This window comes from Oncorhynchus kisutch, linkage group LG1 (genome assembly GCF_002021735.2).
Source record: "Oncorhynchus kisutch isolate 150728-3 linkage group LG1, Okis_V2, whole genome shotgun sequence".
In the NCBI taxonomy this organism is placed as follows: Eukaryota; Metazoa; Chordata; class Actinopteri; order Salmoniformes; family Salmonidae; genus Oncorhynchus; species Oncorhynchus kisutch.
This window is the reverse complement of record NC_034174.2, coordinates 16381817-16402843: the sequence shown is the minus strand read 5'-3', so window position 1 is coordinate 16402843 and position 21027 is coordinate 16381817. Positions and strand designations below refer to the sequence as shown.

Sequence of the window (21027 nt, the reverse complement as noted above, 5' to 3'; positions counted from 1 at the left end):
TGTATATCGCGAGAGTTAATACGCGTGTCTGTGGAACTTGCGGGTAGCGGACGTATGGAAGGCGGTGCTTTTACATGACTCGTAACAAGTGTACCAGGAGGTCTTTCTTTACAGTTTTTGAAACACACAGTTCTATATATTTTTTTTCTTCAAATAGTGAAGCTCCTATTTTAAAACCACATAAATAGATGATCAGATAATAGATTCAAGTAGAAAACGAGGGTCTGCTCCCCCTCAAAGAGCCCATCATGAAGCTGATGACGGACAATGTGCTGCGGAGCTTCAGGGTTGCAAAGGTTCTCCGAGAAAATTCAGACAAAATCAACTGTTTTGATTTCAGCTCAAACGGCGAACCATTATTTCTAGCAGCGACGATGACTCCCTGGTTTTATACGATTGCCAGGAGGGAAAGTAAGACATGCATCGAATTCATATTAATCGACATTTTTTTTCCCCGAGTTGCCTGTTAGGGTAGGCCGACCCCTGTGCTGTAACTAAGATCTGCTCCGTTAGTACTAGTGAGGCCTACTGCGGTATGCAAATTCCCCGGGCTCGAGTTAAGACACGATCGAGAGTTTGAGCGGATGCAGGTCTGGGTTGTTAGCTTGGTAACAAAACTATCAATTGTATTTAATCTTATTTCCCACAAGCGTGTATATTGTGGAGGTAGAATACATAACGATATTTAACAATTGTATGTGCTAGTCGAGGTTAGCACTATACGTTGCTGTTTTAATCGCCCGTATTATGATTGTTATTGGGATTTCAGAGGCGGTTGGCTTTGCTAGAAGTTTCTGTGCCAGCAATCTAACATGGTTCCTTAAATATTTTTCCTCTCCATCCTGTGCTGGTCCAGACCCAAGCGGACCCTCTACAGTAAGAAGTATGGAGTGGATCTGATCAGGTACACACATGCAGCCAACACCGTGGTCTACAGCTCCAACAAAATTGATGGTATGTTAGTGAGGCGATTTGTGATCAGTTGGCCTATATCTGTCGATAAGCAGTTGTCCATGTAACTCTGGCCTGGCACATTTCAGGAGTGTAATATTGTATGTATATAGAAGATTGTTCATGGGGATTTCCTGACAGGGCCTGACCGCGTTAATCTCAGCCTGGGGCGGCCATGCTCACCCTGGTCTGAGGTAGTTGTTTGTACAGTTTGAGGGTCCGTGATTCTGCCCGATAAAGGAGCTAACTGTACAAGCCACTGCCTTGCCTAGGGTGGTGTCTACTCATCCGACCTGCCCAGTGCCCATCGCCTCCAGGATCAGAAGCTCTACTTGCTCTCTAGTTGTCTATGGTGATGAATGGGAATGCTATGCTGTCATCGGCCCATAACCCCACGCCTTTATGATAATTGCAGACACTATCTGGTACCTCTCCCTCCATGACAACAAGTACATCCGGTACTTCCCCGGACACAACAAAAGGTGAGGATTGAGGCCGAGAAACCCAATTATCTGAGGGGTAGTTTAGGCTACATTACTGTACTATTACTTGAGTTTTTTTTTTTTTTAACAGAGTTTGAGTTTATTTATTTTTTTACATTAATTAACGTTTCAGTAAAAGTGCCAGTTTTAGCCAGCCCGCTAATTTTCAACCGCAGTCCCTGGTCAGGTTATTAAAAACAATTACAATATAGACCATCATTGAGCAGTGAGCACACGCAGAGCAACATAGGACAAGCAAGACGTAGCATACAGACAGAGCAACATAGGACAAGCAAGACGTAGCATACAGACAGAGCAACATAGGACAAGCAAGACGTAGCATACAGACAGAGCAACATAGGACAAAAAGCAGCAAGACAAAATTCATGAAAGCAACAGAGTGTTTCCACACCTCACGAGCTACAGACAACATGGAAATCGGCAATACACCGCTAGGGATTATGATCACAAGACATCAGGTGTTTCTCTCAAGGTAGATGTTTCTATACCTTTAACATGAATGTTTCAGAGTGATGGCTCTCTCCATGTCCCCTGTGGATGACACGTTTATCTCAGGATCTTTAGACAAGACTATGGGACCTGCGGTCTCTGAACTGCCAGGTGTGTTCCCTTACTCACTAGGTCTTAGAGGTTGACACAGCAAAATTATGTTGCCATGAAGCGGGACTGCAGATATTGCGATGGACGAGATGCACATCTTTGCTTTCACAGTCACACACAGTATCTGCACATGTGCATGAGTTCACTTCACACTTTTTACAATGTGGTAGCCACGGGACCAAAACAGCAGAGAAGTTCAGCCTTGCGCTTCAAAGCTGTTTGCTTTCTACATCATATCGCAGAGTCTACCTTGACCACTCCTTGACATTGCAGATCAATTGACTCTAGATCAGGGATGTAAACTTGCCACTTTATGTGATATTCACCTTTTTGATCTCAATAGGTCATCCATGGGAATACTGTAGATCCGTTAAAGAAAGTGCATATATCACCATATAAAAGAGGCACAAACAAATCTTCTCCCTGGGAGAATCTCAATTGTATACTCCTCGCCTCCTTCTCAAAACCATTGGAGAAGGTTAGAGGGGTGGGACCTCTGGATATCTCATCCAATGGACTTTGAGGAGAGAGAACGCACCCAGTATACAATTGAGATTCATTAACGTTACCTTCTCTGGCGGCTGTGTCATCACGCACTCCACGCAACAAACTTTGTTCCCGGCTGGAAAATTTGGAATGCAACCTGTGTTCGAAATGATGCTGAGGTTATAGTTGATAAGAAGCAAATTATATTTGCACGTATGTTTCAATAGCGCAAATGATTACACACACAGTTATTAACGTTAGCTAGATACGTTAGTATTTAAGTGAACATTACCACCCGCCAATTTTTAACATTTATTATTTCACCTTTATTTAACCAGGTAGGCCAGTTGAGTTACAATTGCGACCTGGACAAGCTAGAGCAAAGCAGTGCGACACAAACGACAGAGTTACACATGGAATAAACAAACATACAGTCAATAACACAATAGAAAAGTGTATATACAGCGTGTGCAAATACAGTAAGTTTAGGGAGGTAAGGCAATAAATAACCCATAGTGGTGAAATAATTACAATTTAGCAATTAAACACTGGAGTGATAGATGTGCAGAAGATGAATGTGCAAGTAGAGATTCTGGGGTGCAAAGGAGCAACACAATAATAATAACATGGGGATGGGGTAGTTGGGTGGGCTATTTACAGATAATAATGGGGTATGTTTCTCATATCGAAATGAATGACTGAACACAGAATGAATCCTTACGCATCCTACAAATAGAATCTCAGAGCGTGATGTCAGATATATATCAGAATGAGTGCTGCATCCAATAATATCACGTGACAGCGGTGAGCAGCCAGCTGCATCCCCCTAACCAGACATTAGTCTACTCAGCTGCTTCTCTCCAGCCCTGGTGGGAGGATATAGTGACAAAGGGGGTGGTTGAAATGAGTGAGGGGCACAATTTTTGGTGCTTCTTGCATTGGAAATGTATTGAATTCTGCTTCTATCACGCTATGCCACAATAAACACAGTTCAAATGACGAGACTCTGACCATTGAGTGCTTTTGAAGTGACAGGTCAATGTGAAATCTGTAGTCCATCTATGCTGCACTGTATCAGAACATCAGACGGCTTCCTACACACTAAAGCAAGGCCGTTTTGGTAATAATATAGGCTAATGGGGCGGCAGGTAGCCTAGTGGTTGGGCCAGTAACCGGAAGGTTTTAGGATTGTATTCCTGAGCTGACAAGGTAAAAATCTGTCGTTCTGCCCCTGAACAAGGCAGTTAAGCCACTGTTCCCCAGGCGCCGATGTCGATTAAGGCAGCCCCCCGCACCTCTCTGATTCAGAGAGGTGGGGGGTTGGGTTAAATGCGGAAGACACACTTCAGTTGAATAAGTTCAGTTGGACAACTGACTAGGTACTAGAGGTCGATCGATTATGATTTTTGATTATATGCAACGCAGTACAAGCTAGTTAACCTAGTAATATCTTCAACCATGTGTAGTTAACTAGTGATTATGTTAAGATTACTTGTTTTTTATTAGGTAAGTTTAATGCTAGCTAGCAACTTACCTTGGCTCCTTGCTGCACTTGTATAACAGGTGGTCAGCCTGCCACGCAGTTTCCTTGTGGAGTGCAATGTAATCGGCGTCCAAAAATGGCGACTACCGATTGTTATGAAAACTTGAAATCGGCCAACCTCTACTAGATACCCCCCTTTCCCTACAAGATAGATGGGCTGTTTGTAATAGGTGAATTACCCTATATGAATACAGCCGTACACCCCGCTGTCTTACCAAAATAATGCAAACTAAATGCTGAAAGTAGTAGCCTTGTTATTCATGCATACAACAAATACTATATAGCAGTCGAATGCAAACAGAACAAAGCAGCGGTACCAAGTAGACCTAGTAAACAAAATATTTGATCGATAAAGGAATGACACAATCTATATTTAGGCTATTTGCGTTACCGTTGGAGATCCAGAACGCAGTGAGCTGCAGCCATGCTCAAATAGGCCTAAAGGCCTGGTTCAGACTTTGAAAATCATGCCGCTCATGAGTACAGCAACACGTGATATGGCACAATACTCTTCTGTGGATTACATTCGAACCCTGTAATCATTTAAGTAATGCCAGCCCACCATAAACATGTTTCCAGAGTATTGAGATTGTTCAAATATATACTTGTTATTCCCTGAAAATCTTCAAATGATATGCACAAAAGAAGTAATTTTTGGAGCCTTGCCAGTTTGCATCCCTGTTCTAGATGTTCTAGATGTTCTAGATGTAGTGTTGCGCTGGATTAAATGTATTTCCTGTGACTGTCTCTGTCACTACCAGGGCCTGATGCACCTCCAGGGGAAGCCAATTTGCTCCTTTGATCCTGAGGGTCTGATTTTTGCTGCTGGTGTGAACTCTGAGATGGTCCAATTGTACGACCTGCGATCCTTTGACAAGGTAACAGTAGTTTTCAGGGCTTTCTGTTTTATAGTTGTATGTGTATTGAGAGCTGTGAATGCAGGTCAGTGGTAGATGGTTGTCTTCAGAGTAACTGTTCTTGTTGGCTTCTCTATAGGGTCCTTTTGCTACCTTCAAGCTACAGTACAACCGTACATGTGAGTGGACAGGACTCAAGTTCAGCAATGATGGGAAGCTCATCCTTGTCTCAACCAATGGGGTGCTCTCCGCCTCCTCGATGCCTTCAAGGGCGCTGTGATGCATTCCTTTGGGGTGAGAGATAATACGCATTCATGCGGACACTTAAAACCTAGACGACGCTGTTAGATACTTTAATGCAAAGACTCTTGAACTGACATACATTTCACAACAAGAGCAAGTTGCTCAAGAAGTAAATGATAGGCCTATACTTATAGACACTCCTCTATCCTACAGGGCTACAACAACAGTAAAGCTGTGACGCTGGAGGCCTTCACTCCTGACTCAGTTTATTAGGATCGTGAGGTAACTGGCTCTATGTTCTGTAAAGTAAGACATGAAAGTTCCAATTGTCTTCTTATTCTACCATAGAACAATTTGGTAGTAATTATTTGAAACTGCTAATTTCACCTAACCTTGAAACATTACACCCACTAAAACAGTAGTTAAGCTTCCTCTTGTTTTTCCGTGGTCTGACGCTGGTTGTGTCTCAAGCTCTGATGGATGAGAAGATCCACATGTGGAATGCAGAGAGTGGGATGAAGGTGGCTGTTCTGGATGGGAAGATCCACATGTGGAATGCAGAGAGTGGGATGAAGGTAGCTGTTCTGGATGGGAAGATCCACATGTGGAATGCAGAGAGTGGGATGAAGGTGGCTGTTCTGGATGGGAAGATCCACATGTGGAATGCAGAGAGTGGGATGAAGGTGGCCGTTCTGGATGGGAAGATCCACATGTGGAATGCAGAGAGTGGGATGAAGGTGGCTGGTCTGGATGAGAAGATCCACATGTGGAATGCAGAGAGTGGGATGAAGGTGGCCGTTCTGGATGGGAAGATCCACATGTGGAATGCAGAGAGTGGGATGAAGGTGGCTGGTCTGGATGAGAAGATCCACATGTGGAATGCAGAGAGTGGGATGAAGGTGGCTGTTCTGGATGGGAAGCACACGGGTCCCGTCACCTGCCTTCAGTTCAACCCCAAATTCATGATTTTTCTAGTGCCTGTTCAAACATGGTAAGATTAGTTATGTTGAAAACACACAATCTCACATACAGAATGCTCAGTAAAGCTGTTTTGTCCTCTGCAGGCATTCTGGCTCCCCACTATTGATTATTGATTGAGGGAGCGAGATGCTATGGAAGCCACAGGCAGTGAGATCCCATTTAAAACCAGCAGGCGTCAGCACATCCAGCTCTTTGTGTGTGTGTGTTGCCAATTCAAGTTGATTGTAAATATGTAGAACTTCAGGAATATAAATGGTCAGATTTGTGTTCTTTTTATACTTGTAACATTAAATGTTTTATTTTTTAACAAGTGTTGGACTTCTATGTGTGTCTTCCTAATCAGAGGTTGTTTACCTACACCCAGTCAGTGAACCACACGGCATCATTAGCACTAGCAGGCTAGTCTAACCTAGTCTAGGACAGCTAGGGTGTATTTGTTCAAAACGTTTTGCAACAGACTTTACTCCAAACTGAAATTGTTTTAGCAAGAAAATAGTTTAAATTGGACACATTTGGATATGTCCCTACCCGTTTGGTTCCTAGTGAATACACCCCTGGTGATTTATAATGTACTACCACAGTGCATTCCTAATATGAAGTTTGTTTGTAGACTTGTCTCAACGGACAGGTTAATATCAACTGGAGGGTGTGTTCAGCTGGTGAAGTGTTATCTGTGTCTATGCCTAACCTCTGTTAACACAATCTTAGGGTCACACATTATCAAAGATTATCTGTTATATTGACAAGATTGTCGCATGACCGCCCTAACAATGGAAATACACATCCTCAAAAATGTAAGGCATGCGGGACGATGCGAGGTCAGGTGGGACCATTTTAGCCAATGAAAGGGCAGACGTTGCCGAAATGCAACGTGCATCCACTTATTTCTTTCGTAACAACCTAACAATTATTATGAAACGTATATTGAAGAAGCTTCACCGAGGCACATGTGCAATTACATTTGATGTTGAACAAATTAGAATTCCTCTGGTTTTATTTTCGTGGGAAGATTTTGGACGGAGTAAACCCTTTTCCTCTGACGACCAATAGCTCTTCCCGAACCCCTCAATACTTGCCCAGCCTCTCAAAGAACAGTGCACATTACTAAAGTTATGGATAAATTATGACAAGGCAAGCAGGAACATGGGAATGATTGACCAACCAAGTCAGGCAGGGATCACTTGCAAAAGAGACTGGTCTCAATGGGATTCCCTGTCTAAATAAAGGTTAACATGCATTTAATGAAGATGGAAATACGTCAAGGCGTAAGGTGTGAATCAACAAGTAAGCACGTCTCCACAGTTTAATTCACCCTCTCGTAAAACCACAATATTTACTTGAAACTGCATTACCACTGTCTTCTTGGAAAGGAGCATGTATACCCCTGAACAAGGTCAATTGGCAGCAATACTCTGAAACCTGCTGCTTGAAGTCACAGATGACAATTTAGTTAAAGTTATGTGCAACAAACTAGGAAGAGGTCAGTGATTGAAGCAGTCATGCTATTCTTGGAAAGTGAGAAATTACAATTTACAATGAATGCAAAAAGGCGCCTGTGGTTCCTAATTTTAGAATTGCATTAGCGGTAATGGTAGTCTGAGGCATTTCAGGGAATTCAAACGTAGAGTTCTTGAAATAGATTCTAACAGTGGGCCAGTTTCTCAGAATATTGAATTAGGATGAAAATGTTCCAGTGTTTTTATTACTGTGTCCCTAATTAGATGTTGTCAACCACTTACAGTGATCGTAGCTCACTACAACCAAGTTATCTTCACAAAAAGATACATCTATATTCATAATTTATAACTAATTACTTCTATTCAGATCAAAAAGTAGTCCATGAAGTACATGCTCTCAATGTTCCTAAGAAAAATATATTGTCAACTAAATCTGTCATAGTCTACAGTGGATTATATTACATCTACATTCTTATAGTTTGGTTTCGTTTTGACTTTTGTTTGATATGCCAACACAAAATCCTTCCTGGCTCGTTCAAGAGACAAGCGTGTGCGAATTTGCTAGACTAGTGGAGGATGTCTAGTTAAATCCTAATTGCACGCACAAAATGTCCAGCAAAAAAGTTAACAATTATGGGAAAACAGAATCCAATTGATGAACAGGATTTCACTCAACACATGAGTGTTTTGATCTGGATTAAAAACATTTAAAAAACTGTTCCCTGGACATACAGTAATAGCACATAAACTGGGATTGAATGCAGTTGATACTCATTGTGCAAGAAGCATGGGATTGATGTATGATCTGAATTATTTTCGGTATTAGACAAACACACACCATCGAATGACCTGGCACCATCGAATGACCTGGCAGCCGAATGACCTGGCAGCTGAACTCGAATGACCTGGCAGCCGAATGACCTGGCAGCTGAACTCGAATGACCTGGCAGCTGAACTCAGGTAATCTGTTTATGTCACAGGGGCCATATAGATTTTTTTACCAAGGCCTTTGGTCTAATTCACCATCTCATTCTCTTAGATAAACTAAAATGCTTGGGTTTTGCACAAAGGCCTTGGAATTGGTTTTCTGAGTAATAATTGAAATCAGAGTTAAAAAAGAGGCCATTAAGATCAATCACTTGATGCTGCTAGGTTCAATACTTGGACTTGGTTATTCTTCATTGTCGGTAACTGCATTAACACAAATGTTCCCTTGTGACAGACTGTGTGCCGTACACGTCCATTAAACACATATCTCTGCAGTCTTTGTCAATAGTCTTCAGTCCTCCATTTACTTATCTCCACCACTGAACAGTGCACCAAATTACAATCAAATATTGTTTAAAACAGTTTAACAGAACTGTCACTTGGTCAGGGGCTCAGGTGAGTGTGGTTTTAAGGTTTTCCGGTCACTAGTTTGTCTCTCAAGCAGACCCTGGTGGGCTGGGGGTGGAGAGGAATATGGACAGGCAGGACAGTCAGTATCAGCTACATTTGGGAGAGAGGGGATTAGGTTGCCTCTCTGAACACACATGATCCTGCTGTAGTTACGCTAGCTGTGTCCTAGTCATACTGTCACACTCACTCAGACCAGTGCTTAGTCATACTGGCTTTATCAGTGCAGTTATTGCTGCAGGTTACCCCATTGTGTGTCTTTTTTTGGCTGGGCTAAATCTCCATCATCTGCTCTGGTACTTGGCTTGGCTCTACTGTCTCTGTCTCTCAACCCCCTTCCCCCCTACAGCACACGATGGGTGGGACATACTTTGTGCTGAACTGCCATGTTTCTGGTTCTCGTTGTGACGCCAGAACTAGGGGAGTCCTTGGCCAGGGCAAGTGGTGGAGCTATCCGCCTCATCCAGGATGGTGAGTGACCCAGGGGACAGCGGTGTAGTCAGGTTGCAGGGGCAGGAGGGATCTAGGACGGGAGGGTCTTGGTAAGGCAGCGCAACAACTTTTATATGAATTTGATGTCTTGAATGATTTATCCTGAATTGCCAGTGTTATGTGATTAAACTGATCTAACTGTGTGTTTTGTATGATGATGTGTGTATTTGTGAAAGTGTGTGTGAGTTATCCATGTTGTTCGCTGTTCTGCTGTTCAGTCACTTGATTGTGTGTATGATGCTGGTGGAGATGTCATTGAGTTGAATAAAAACAAATATTTCACAATGTGTTTGGTCAGATGATGCATTCAGTCTGTTGAAAGGGATTGCAAGAGAGACTGACTGCTTTCCTCAACTTTGTGATGGTGGGCAAGTTGTCAAGGTTTACAGTGCCTTGCAAAAGTATTCAGACATTTTATTGTGTTACAACGTGGGATTAAAATGTGTTGAATTGTCATTTTTTGTCAACAATCGACACAAAATACTCTAATGTCAATGTGGAAGAAAACTTGCAATATTTTTAAAAGATGAATTAAAATGTAATAACTAAAATATAGTCGTTGCTTAAGTATTCAGCTCCTTGAGTCAATACTTTAGAAACAAATCAAATCAAATTGTATTTGTCACATCTGCCAAATACAACATGTTTAGACCTTACAGTGAAATGCTTACTTACTTACAAACACCTTTGGCATCGATTACAACTGTGAGTCTTCTTGGGTAAGTCTCTAAGAGCTTTGCACACCTGGATTGTGGAATATTTGCCCATTATTCTTTTCAAAATTCTTCAAGCCCTGTCAAGATGTTGGGGATCATGGCTAGACAGCCATTTTCAAAACTTGCCATATATTTTCAAGCAGATTTAAGTAATACCTGTAACTTGGCCACTCAGGAACATTCACTGTTTCTTAGTAAGCAACTCCAGTGTAGATTTGGCCTTGTGTTGTAAGTTATTGTCCTGCTCATAGGTGAATTCCTCTCCCAGTCTCTGGTGTAAAGCAGACTGAAGCAGGTTTTCCTCTAGGATTTTGCTTACAGTAGCCTCATTTCATTGATATTTATCCTGAAAAATTCCCCAGTATTTGCCAATGTCAAGTATAACCATAACATGATGCAGCCACCACCATGCTTGAAAATCAGGAGGCAGTTACTCAGTGATGTGTTGTGTTGGATTTTCCCCAAATATATCACATTTAGGCCAAAAAGTGTATTCCTTTGGTGTGTTATTAGTGCCTTGTTGTTGTAATATTTGTATTCTGTATATTTGAATTCTCTTCACTCTCTCATTTAGGTCATTATTGTGAGTCACTACAGTGTTGTTGATCCATCCTCAGTTTTCTACCATCACAGGCAATGAACTCTATAGCTGATTTAAAATCACTAATGGCCTCATGGTAACATCCCTGAGCAGTTTCATTCCTGTCCTGCAGCTTAGTTCAGAAGGACGACTGTATCTTTGATGTGTCTGGGTGGTTTAATACATCATCCACAGCATAATTATTAACTTGACCATCCTTAAAGAGATATTCAATGTCTGATTTGTTATTGTTACCCATCTACCAATCACTGCCCTTCTTTTTGAGGCTTTCAAAAAGCACCCTGGTCTTTGTAGTTTAATCTGTGTGCGAATTTCAATACTTGACTGAGGGGCCTTACGGATGTTGTATGTGTGTGGGACAAAGGAAGGGTTAGTCATTCAAAAATCACTCTTCACAAAGAGTGAGTCCATGTAATTTGTGTGGTATTTTTTAAACCAAATTTTACTCCTGATCTAATTTAGGCTTGCGTCAACAAAGGGTCTGAATACTTACGCAAATACTTTATTTTAGTTCAGAATAGTTTTTATCAAAAATAAAACTTGGATTTTTCTTCCACTTTGACATTAGAGTATTTTGTGTCGATTGTTGACAAAAAAAAAGTAAATTCAATCCATTTTAATCCCACTTTGTAACACAATAAAATGTGAAGAAATCCAAGGGGTCTGAATACTTTTGCAAGGCACTGTATATGATCCAGTTGAGATATCAAGTTACGTTAAACTCCCATTCAGAAGGGTTAGTGGAAAATATCATCTGAGCCCTCACTGGGCTCACTGTCTAATGATACTCATCATGACAAAACCTGACTGTTGATTGCACCTTATGAGTCGCTAACAGCACCTGTAGCAGAAACTCACTTTAGTCAGGTAACATAACATGATTAGGTGCAAGGGGGCTTCTTATTTTCTGATAGTCCTTTCAGGGTAGCTTTTCAGTATAAAAAACCACAACAATAAGCAGCCAGTTACATGCATGAAACCACTGTGGAGATGTTGATCCAGGTGTCAGGCATAACACTCAAATGGCCAGATCTCTCACACACTGTGATGTCCATAGGTCCATCCATGAGCTGTCACACAAAATAAGTCTAACATTCATTAGACATGATGTTTTATTTTCCTCTATGTGCCAGACTATGCATGTGTGAAACATACCACGAGACAACAGGTTGGCCTGTGAGGTTATACAGATATTTAATGAAGTACATCTGGGATGTTTACATATTTTTTTAGGACATCTTGTGGGCCTACTGATGCACTGTCTGGTCCATCAGTCAAACTGTAAATATCTGAGACTATGACTGATATGGGTGTGGAGTCTGGCTCGAGTTGGACTGTCTCTGGGTAGTTTACGGGGTTGTGTCTAGTCTGATGTCTGGGCCTATCTCCAGGTGGTGTATAGACCAACAGTTGGGCAAGTATGCAGATGGGGTACAGTTGTACTGTCTAAAGTTTCTCTGGACAGTTTTTTAAAGTATGTTTGAGGTCTCCTGTCTGTCTCCTGCTTTTTGGGCCTGTCACTGCGCTATTGAGCTATTTGGAGCTGTGTGTGTGGGCACTTGTCTTCATGTGTTGATCGTCTGTCTGTGATTGGACTTTATGTTGTTGCGGAATTCTATGCAAGTGTGTGTGTGCATCTCATCTGTGACCTCATTTTATAGACCTGGTTAATTAGTGATCTATTTCTAGTAAATAACACCAATGTGTCATTTTAAACACAGCGTCTCCGCTGTTGTCATGCATGCCAAAGTTAGTGACCCTGGATCATTTGACAACGTTCTTTTCCGATCTTGTCAATATTATTGAGAGAGAATTAGCTGAGTGCAATCATTGACAGGCTCAACTCATTAAATGGTCCCTATACACCAGTGAGATGAATAGGTCCCGAGACCTGATGAATAGTTCATTGATGTGTTGAGACTCATTTAAGCCAAGCACAAGAGTAGGGGAAAGACAAGCCACAGAAGAGGCTTCAGTGCATGGAGTAAAATAGATGAAAAATGATATCACTGCAAAAAGAAGAGCATTGGCTGGACTACAGTGGCTTCGGGGGACAGAGAAGATGTTTTTGCGTGTGTGTAAAGGACGTCACGCCACTTGCTTAGCCAGTACCACTTCCTTCTGATTCGGCTCACACCAAGAGTCAAACCCAGGACTCTCTAGCACACATGACCGTCTTCCTTAAGCATCTCATCAGTCTGTGCCATACAAAAAGTTAGTTATTCAGTGGCGACACTTCAGGCTGAGGAGTAAGTTTCACACATCACCATGTGCTACGTTTACCCCTCAAACTTACTCAACAACGACCTTAGTGCTACTGTAGATCTGAGACAATTGGCACCACTGTAAAGGATGTCACGCTGCTTGCTTAGCACAACTTCCTCCTGATTAGGCTCACACCGAGGCTCGAACCCAAAACCTCTGCTTTGCTAGCACATGTGACCACCCTCCCAAAGCATCTTTACCAGTCAGCACCACATGAAAAGCTAGCTATTCAGTGTCACAATCCCCACCTGCGTGTATGTGTAGCTGAGTAATAATGTTTAAAGCATGGGTCAAGGTGTGTAACGAGTTGTACTCTGTTTTTCAGAGTAGCTGGTGCTGGGGACATTCAGAGAGCCGGGACAGAGCTGGGACCATGACTATGACCACTTCCTACTTCCTCTGCTGGACGACAAGGAGCCCTGCTCCATACTATACCGCCTCAACTCCCAGAACGCACAGGGATACGAATGGATATTCATCTCCTGGTCTCCTGACCAATCTCCAGTATGTGTAACCGTGCAACCAAGGTTATTATAGTACATGAAAACTGACACTAAAAAAGGTACAATAATTGAAAAACAATTTAGTAAACTGAAATAAAGAATGTAAACTAAAAACATAAAAAAACAAAGACTATACTGAAACTATTATCTTTGAAAGCAAAACTAAATTAAATTAAATAAAAACCTTCATAAATTATGTTTAGTTTTAGTTTCTTCTAAACTTTGGTTAAACATCGAATGGAGTTTTCGAGCTTCTGAATCTAGTGGGTAAATGTTGCCAGTGGATGTCGATGTTTCAAATGAGCCCTGCTTGTGCATCACTATCCCTAGCTATCACTAGCTAACAGGGAAGAAATCTTAGGTTGAGCACGAAGCATGACTGGGCCAAGCTAGAACAGCTTCTGAAGTTGTTGGAGCCGTTCGTAATCCTCACCGACCAACTTCAATCTGACAGCCAGTCGCTGTCTGATGTGGTGCTGTGTCTTCTCAACCTTGAGGCACACTTGCATTCAACTTATGTTGCAAAACAGTTGGCCCAGGTCCTCCTGAAGTCACTGCATGAGCGCTTCGCATGCATACTGAATTCTCTGGCAGCCAACTTTTATCCAACCCCTGCAGCAGCTTGCCTGATGGACCAAAGTGTGTCTCTGGCACTTCGCTCAACAGAGATGTAGCCACTGATGAGGGAAGCAGAGTCTTTTGTACATCAGCAAATCAGATAGATGGGGCGGCAGGGTAGCCTAGTGGTTAGAGCGTTGGACTAGTAACCGGAAGGTTGTGAGTTCAAACCCCTGAGCTGACAAGGTACAAATCTGTCGTTCTGCCCCTGAACAGGCAGTTAACCCACTGTTCCCAGGCCGTCATTGAAAATAAGAATGTGTTCTTAACTGACTTGCCTGGTTAAATAAAGGTAAAATAAAAAAATAAAAAAATAGTACAGCCGTGAAGCAGCAGGGTCCCAGGAAGATGCAAGCACGATGACTCGTGCAAGCATCTTGACCGCAGTGCTTCAGAACAATATCTTCCTCACATCAAAGATTGTGTCTGAGGTCACTGTCCGGGTAGCAACAGACTAGCACAGTATGAGTCATAATATCCATAAAACCTAGTGGTCAAACATGGAAATGGTTCCAACCATTTTTCCACAATTCATTTTTTCCATGTTTTGTGTAGATTTAGCCTGGCTTGACGTTATTATAATCATGTAAATCTCTCTAACACAAGGTGACTTTTATCAATATATTCACCTGTATTTACCCCCAAAAATTGAAATTCGACTTAGCTGCTAATGTGGCCCGTGTGATCTGGGGAAATACCTGGAAAAGGTAAAGGGTGACATGTTTACAGAGTCACCTCTCTAGTTCTGTCAGACAAGGATGGCTGTTTATCCAAAGCTGTGCCCTGTGGCACTGGATCTGGTTTACGCCCCTGCATCCCAAGCGTTCATAGAGACAATATTCTCTTTCCGTGGACAACTGGTTTCTCAGGATTGAGAAACCAAATGACCACCTCTCTGGAATGCAGAAGATAAACCAGAAAATCCTGTTTGGTTGAACGGAAACACACACACGCTGGCTAGCTGTGAACTGATAGATTTGTGAAGCAATGTTGTATTGCTTATGTTTTTGCTGTTGTTGCCGCTGTTTTCATGAACCCTATTTGAAGGGCTTAGTCAGTGATATATGTCAAATCAAATCACATTTTATTTGTCACATGCTTGTAAACAACAGGTGTAGACTAATAGTGAAATTTATACTTATGGGCCCTTCCCAACAATGCAGAGAGAAAAATAATAACACAAGGACTAGATACACATTGAGTAACTTGACTATATACACAGGGTACCAGTACAGAGTCGATGTGCAGGGGTACGAGTTAATTGAGGTAGATGTGTACATATAGGTAGGGATAAAGTGACTAGGCAGCAGGATAGATAATAAAAGTAGCAGCAGGGTATGTGATGAGTCAAAAGAGTTAATGCAAAAAGGGTCAATGCAGATAGCCTGGGTAGCAACAGACTAGCACAGTATGAGTCATAATACCCATAAAACCTAGTGGTCAAACATGGAAATGGTTCCAATCGCTTTTCCACCATTCATTTTTTTCCATAGAAGATTTTAAAATGACTTAAAATAAGGTCTGTGTTTTGTGTAGATTTAGCCTGGCTTGAAGTTATTATAACCATGTAAATCTCTCTAACACAAGGTGACTTTTATCAATATATTCACCTGTATTTACCCCCCAAAATTGAAATTCTACTTAGCTGCTAATTTGGCTATCCTAAAGAACTACAAATGTCATGATGATCTAGATGAGTCTGCCAAATCGAGGCAAAGGTAAGAACCTCTGGATTAACTATCTAATGTTCGCTAAATGTAGTAATAAATAAATTGACAAAATGTCTTTAAATGGACAATTCTGTGAACTGTCTTGTGCAAGTTTTACAAGGTTATCAGAACGTCACGCCAGGGTAAGTCTAAACAGCCCTTATTTTAAGTGTAAAAAAATAAAATAAAATGAATGGTGGAAAAACGATTGGAACCATTTCCCTGTTTGACCGCTAGTTTTTATTGGTATTATGACACCTCCACTGTGGGGCTCTATTGGTTAACTATTTAGCAGTCTTATGGCTTGGGGGTAGAATCTGTTCAGGGTCCTGTTGGTTCTAGACTTGGTGCATCGGTACCGCTTGCCATGCGGTGGCAGAGAGAACACTCTATGACTTAGGTGGCTGCAGTATTTGAAAAATGCTATACCACCTGGTAGAGGTCTTAGATGGCAGGGAGCTCGGCCAAGGTGATGTCCTATACGCACTACCCTCTGTAGTGCCTTGTGGTCGGATGCCAAGCAGTTGATACAGCCAGTCAAGATGCTCTCAATGGTGCAGCTTTTGAACTTTTTGAGGATCTGAGGGCCAAATCTTTTCAGCCTCCTGAGGGGAAAGAGGCGTTGCCGTGCCTTCTTCACTACTGTGTTGGTGTGTGTGGACCATGTTAATTCCTTAGTGATGTGGACAACGAGGAACTTGAAGCTCTCAACCCGCTCCACTACAACCCTGACGATATGAATGGGGGCGTGCTCGGCCCTCCATTTCCTGTAGTCCCCAATCAGGTCCATTGTCTTACTGACGTTGAGGAAGAGGTTGTTATTCTGGCACCACACTGCCAGGTCTCTGACCTCCTCCTCCCTATAGGCTGTCTCATTGTCGTCAGTGATCAGGTCTACCACTGTCGTGTCATCGGCAAACTTAATGATGGTGTTGGAGTCGTGCACAGCCACACAGTCGTGGGTGAACATGGCCCACTCCGCTAGAGCCCCGTCGATGTGGATGGGGGCCTGCTGGATGGGGGCCTGCTACATAAACATAACATGTCAAATGTGCCATGACCTCATTTGTTGTTTTTTCCTCTCTCTTTCTGTCAGATAAAGGTACTTTCACTAAAGGTAAAAAAGCATTTGATTGGTGTAAACATGGGCAAGAGAGTTTCCTTCCACCATATTTCTTGCACCAGTCTTGGCGCTTATCCTTTAAATCCAAGTCAAATTAGGATTGATTTATAATTTAAACCTAACCAAACCTATGTAATGGCCATGGAGTTGAATGACGTCCTCTAGTTGCCAAAAGCCTGTGTTAGCATGGGCAGCTCCATTGAGGATTCACCATTTTGATTTAGTCGACTTCCACCTTCATTGGCTGATCCCTCCTGATAATCCAGTTGGCATGACCTGATGACCCGGTTGGAGTCATGATAGTGTAGCTGGGTCAGCAGGAGGGATCAAACAATGTATTTTACTCGTGAAGAAGAAAATTGACCATTTCAAGATAGAGATGGCCTCAATGGAGCTGCCCATGCTTTCAAAGACGCCATCATGACACAGATAGAGATGTGTTATTTATTTTCAACTCTATGGTCCTGGCCAATGTATTACTACCCCCCAGTAGCAAGAAGGGACAGCCCCCCCAAAATAACTATATAGGCCTACAATGCATAATAGGCTCTCACGTATAGGCTACTTCCTGTCCCTAACACTAAAACTAAATAATATAAAAACAAAATAGAAATGTTTTTATCAAACTGAAATTAAATGAAAACTAGCAAATCAAGTCTGAAAACGAACTAAAACTAAACAGAATATCAAGTTAAATCTCAAATGAATAGAAATAAAAATGAATATTAAATCACACAACTATAATAACCTTGTGTGCAACACACACATACTCTCATGTTCACAGCAAACACATTTAGCTCAGATCCATGTCTCATTCACCCATTCATGTTCACTACAGGTGAGACAGAAGATGCTGAACGCTGCCACCCGTGACACAGTGAAGAAGGAGTTTGGAGGTGGTCATGTGAAGGATGAGATGTTTGGCACAGAGGAGGTACAGTAGAAGCCATTTTTTAAAACCGATGTACTCTGGTTATTCTTTCACCTGACTAATGATGAGGTTAGACCTGTTGGTTCTCAGCCTTCCCTAAATGGCTGACCTCTTATTTGCTCTCACTAGGAGGACATCTGTCTGGAGGGGTATCAGCGACATATGTCCACCAGCTCCGGCCCTGCCCCACTCACAGCTGCTGAACAGGAGTTGCAAAGAATTAAAATCAACGAGGTGAGACTACAAGCATCGACTAGGTTAATTAACCGGCATCGTGCAGGTAAATTATTATTGCATGTGTGTACGTGTGTTTTCACATACTGAGGACAGAATGGTGGAATCCCTCATCAACTAAGATAAGGTGGGTCACACATTTACCTCAACTAATGACCATGCATTCTACATTAACCCTGCATGACTGACAACTGGGAAACAATAACACTGGTTTGACCCCAACAATTCTAATGTATCACTTAAAAATGTAGAAAATATTTGTAAACTAAATTCAAGGTAATCATTATTCGAGGGGAATGAATAACACTAGCCTCCTCTTTGAACAGCAGTCACTGGCACTGTCTAGACTAGAGAGAGTGTGAGAGTGAGAGAGCATAGAACATGTCCATAAATGTGTCTGTGCAGATTGCACAGCTGCGTGTGGTGTATTTAGCTGTGTGAACACAATATATACTATTTAGTTAGAAATGTTATTCTGCATTTTCTTGTAAAGGGATACTTGTTTTTTTTGGCAATGAAGCCCTTTATCTACTTCCCCAGAGTCAGATGAACTCGTGGAAACCATTTTTATGTCTCTGAGTACAGTTTGAAGGAAGTTGCTGACTAGAGCTAGCACAATTGCTAGTTAGCATTGGCTAATGAAACTACCTCTAACATCCTTCATACTGGACACAGAGGCATTAAAATGGTATCCACGAGTTCATCTGACTCTGGGGAAGTAGATTAATTTCCAAAAACCTGTAGTATCACTTTAAGTAATAATGTATTGTGTCTGTGTATATGCTGCCCCCATCAGATGAAAACAAAGACCAGTGTAGAGAGTAAGAGCCAAACACTGCAGGGCCTTGCGGGTTCTACAACAACTTGCACAGAAACACATCAACTACATTCAGCTGGTGAGCCATATAGAAATGCCATTAGCCAACCAAATACAAACGATTGATATCTCTGGCGGCCACAATCTCAGCGATAATAGCCATGTATTCTGACCCAGGGCACACTGCCTGAGCCATACACAGTCATCTCAGTGGTAGCTGTGTAATATGTGTGTGTTGCAGAAGTTGGAGCAGATAAAGAAATGATAGAGCTGGTTCATTCTGACCCGACAAAGGCCCATGAGCTGCCTTGTAGGGTTCCACGGATACGCCCTGACACCTCTTCTACCCTCTATAAACACTCCCATGAAGGGGATTACTTGGAATCTGTGGGTCAGTCTCAGTCATTGATTTTCTGCCCTGATCATTCTACTCTCTCTCTCTCCCTTCATTCAGTGAAATAAAAATACAATGGTGCACTATTATAATATCATAAATACTGAACAAAGAGTAGCAGGTCCAACCAACCTCTTTCACTTCCTCTCAGTGTTCATCTACTCCATGCCAGGTTACAGCTATAGCATTAAAGAGCGGATGCTGTACTCCAGTTGTAAGGGTCGACTGCTGGATGAGGTGGAGAAAGATTACCAATCTGGAGGTTGCTTAGAAGGTAATCCGCCGAAATTCAGATATTTCATACACAATGTGGTCTTTGTGTTTTTACAATATTGCTCTGTGCCTGAGTGGAAGTGCACATTTACTCTGTGTTATTATATTTACTCTGTGTTATTACTTTGCTATTGTAGTTACTTTGTGTTATTGTATTTACTCTTTAATTGTATTCACACTGTGTTATTGTATTTACTCTGTTGCTACTCTGTGCTATTGTGTTTACTATGTGTTATTGTATTTACTCTGTTATAATATTTACTATGTGTTATTACTGGGAATTATTGTATTTACTCTGTTGTTACTATGTTTACTGTGTTATATTTATTCTGTCTATTGTATTTACTGCATGTTATTGTATTTACTCTGTATTATTACGGTTTTACTGTATGTTAATACTCTGCGTATTGTATTTACTCTGTATTATTAATCCTTGTTATTGTATTTACTGTGTGTCATTGTATTTACTCTGTATTATTAATCTGTGTTATTGTATTTACTGTGTGTCATTGTATTTACTCTGTATTATTACTCTGTGTTACTGTGTTTACTCTGTGTATTGTATTTACTGTGTGTTATTAATCTGCATATTGCATTTACTCTGTGTTATTGTATCAACTCTGTGTATTTACTCTGTGTTATTGTGTCTGTGTGCAGATGGAAATTGACAATGGGGATGAGTTGACAGAGGAGTTCCTGTATGATGTGGTTCATCCTAAGCAGCATGCCTTCCAGCAGGCCTTCGCCAAACCTTGTGGCCCAGCAGGGAAGAAAGGCAGTAAGCTCCTCATCAAGGGTCCAGCGGATGGGGAGGGCAGGCTGGAGAGTTAGAGAGAGGGAAAGAGCTTTGTCATCACCCCAGCCCAAGCCATCCCCAGCCCTGCCCTCAATCCTCATCCTCCTGTTGCCACGCCATCTGGCAGCTTGTTTGGCCACGAGGAAGGAAAAGGAGAAGAACATGGACAGATTTCTCCTGTCATTTTTATTTTTACCTCCCTTTGCTTGTCATTACTGTACATGCTATTCATGAACATCAACAATAGGATAAAACTAAGGAAATCAATGTTTTTCTCATTCTCTCTCTGTGTCACTCTTAAAAACCTTACACATACTGTTACGTTCCCCAGTTTCTGTGTTGTTGTGGGTTTGTATGTGTATGTGTATGTGTGTATTTCAGGAAATGGAATCCTGGATTCCTCAAGCAGCTGATTGGTCAGCCCCATCGCTGATTGGAGCTCTGACCCCTCCCTCTAATCAGGGGAAACAGCTGGCTCTTCAATTACCAACTCCTTCTCCAGCTTGATAAAAGTCAGTGTTCCTTTGTCAGAAAAATAG

At 41.8% G+C, this 21027-nt stretch overlaps 1 pseudogene; it reads left to right on the top strand.

Annotated features, from left to right (window-relative positions):
* Positions 1-61: 61 nt before the first annotated feature.
* LOC109898545 (uncharacterized) lies at positions 62-20999 on the top strand (annotated as a pseudogene).
* The last annotated feature ends 28 nt before the right edge of the window (positions 21000-21027 follow it).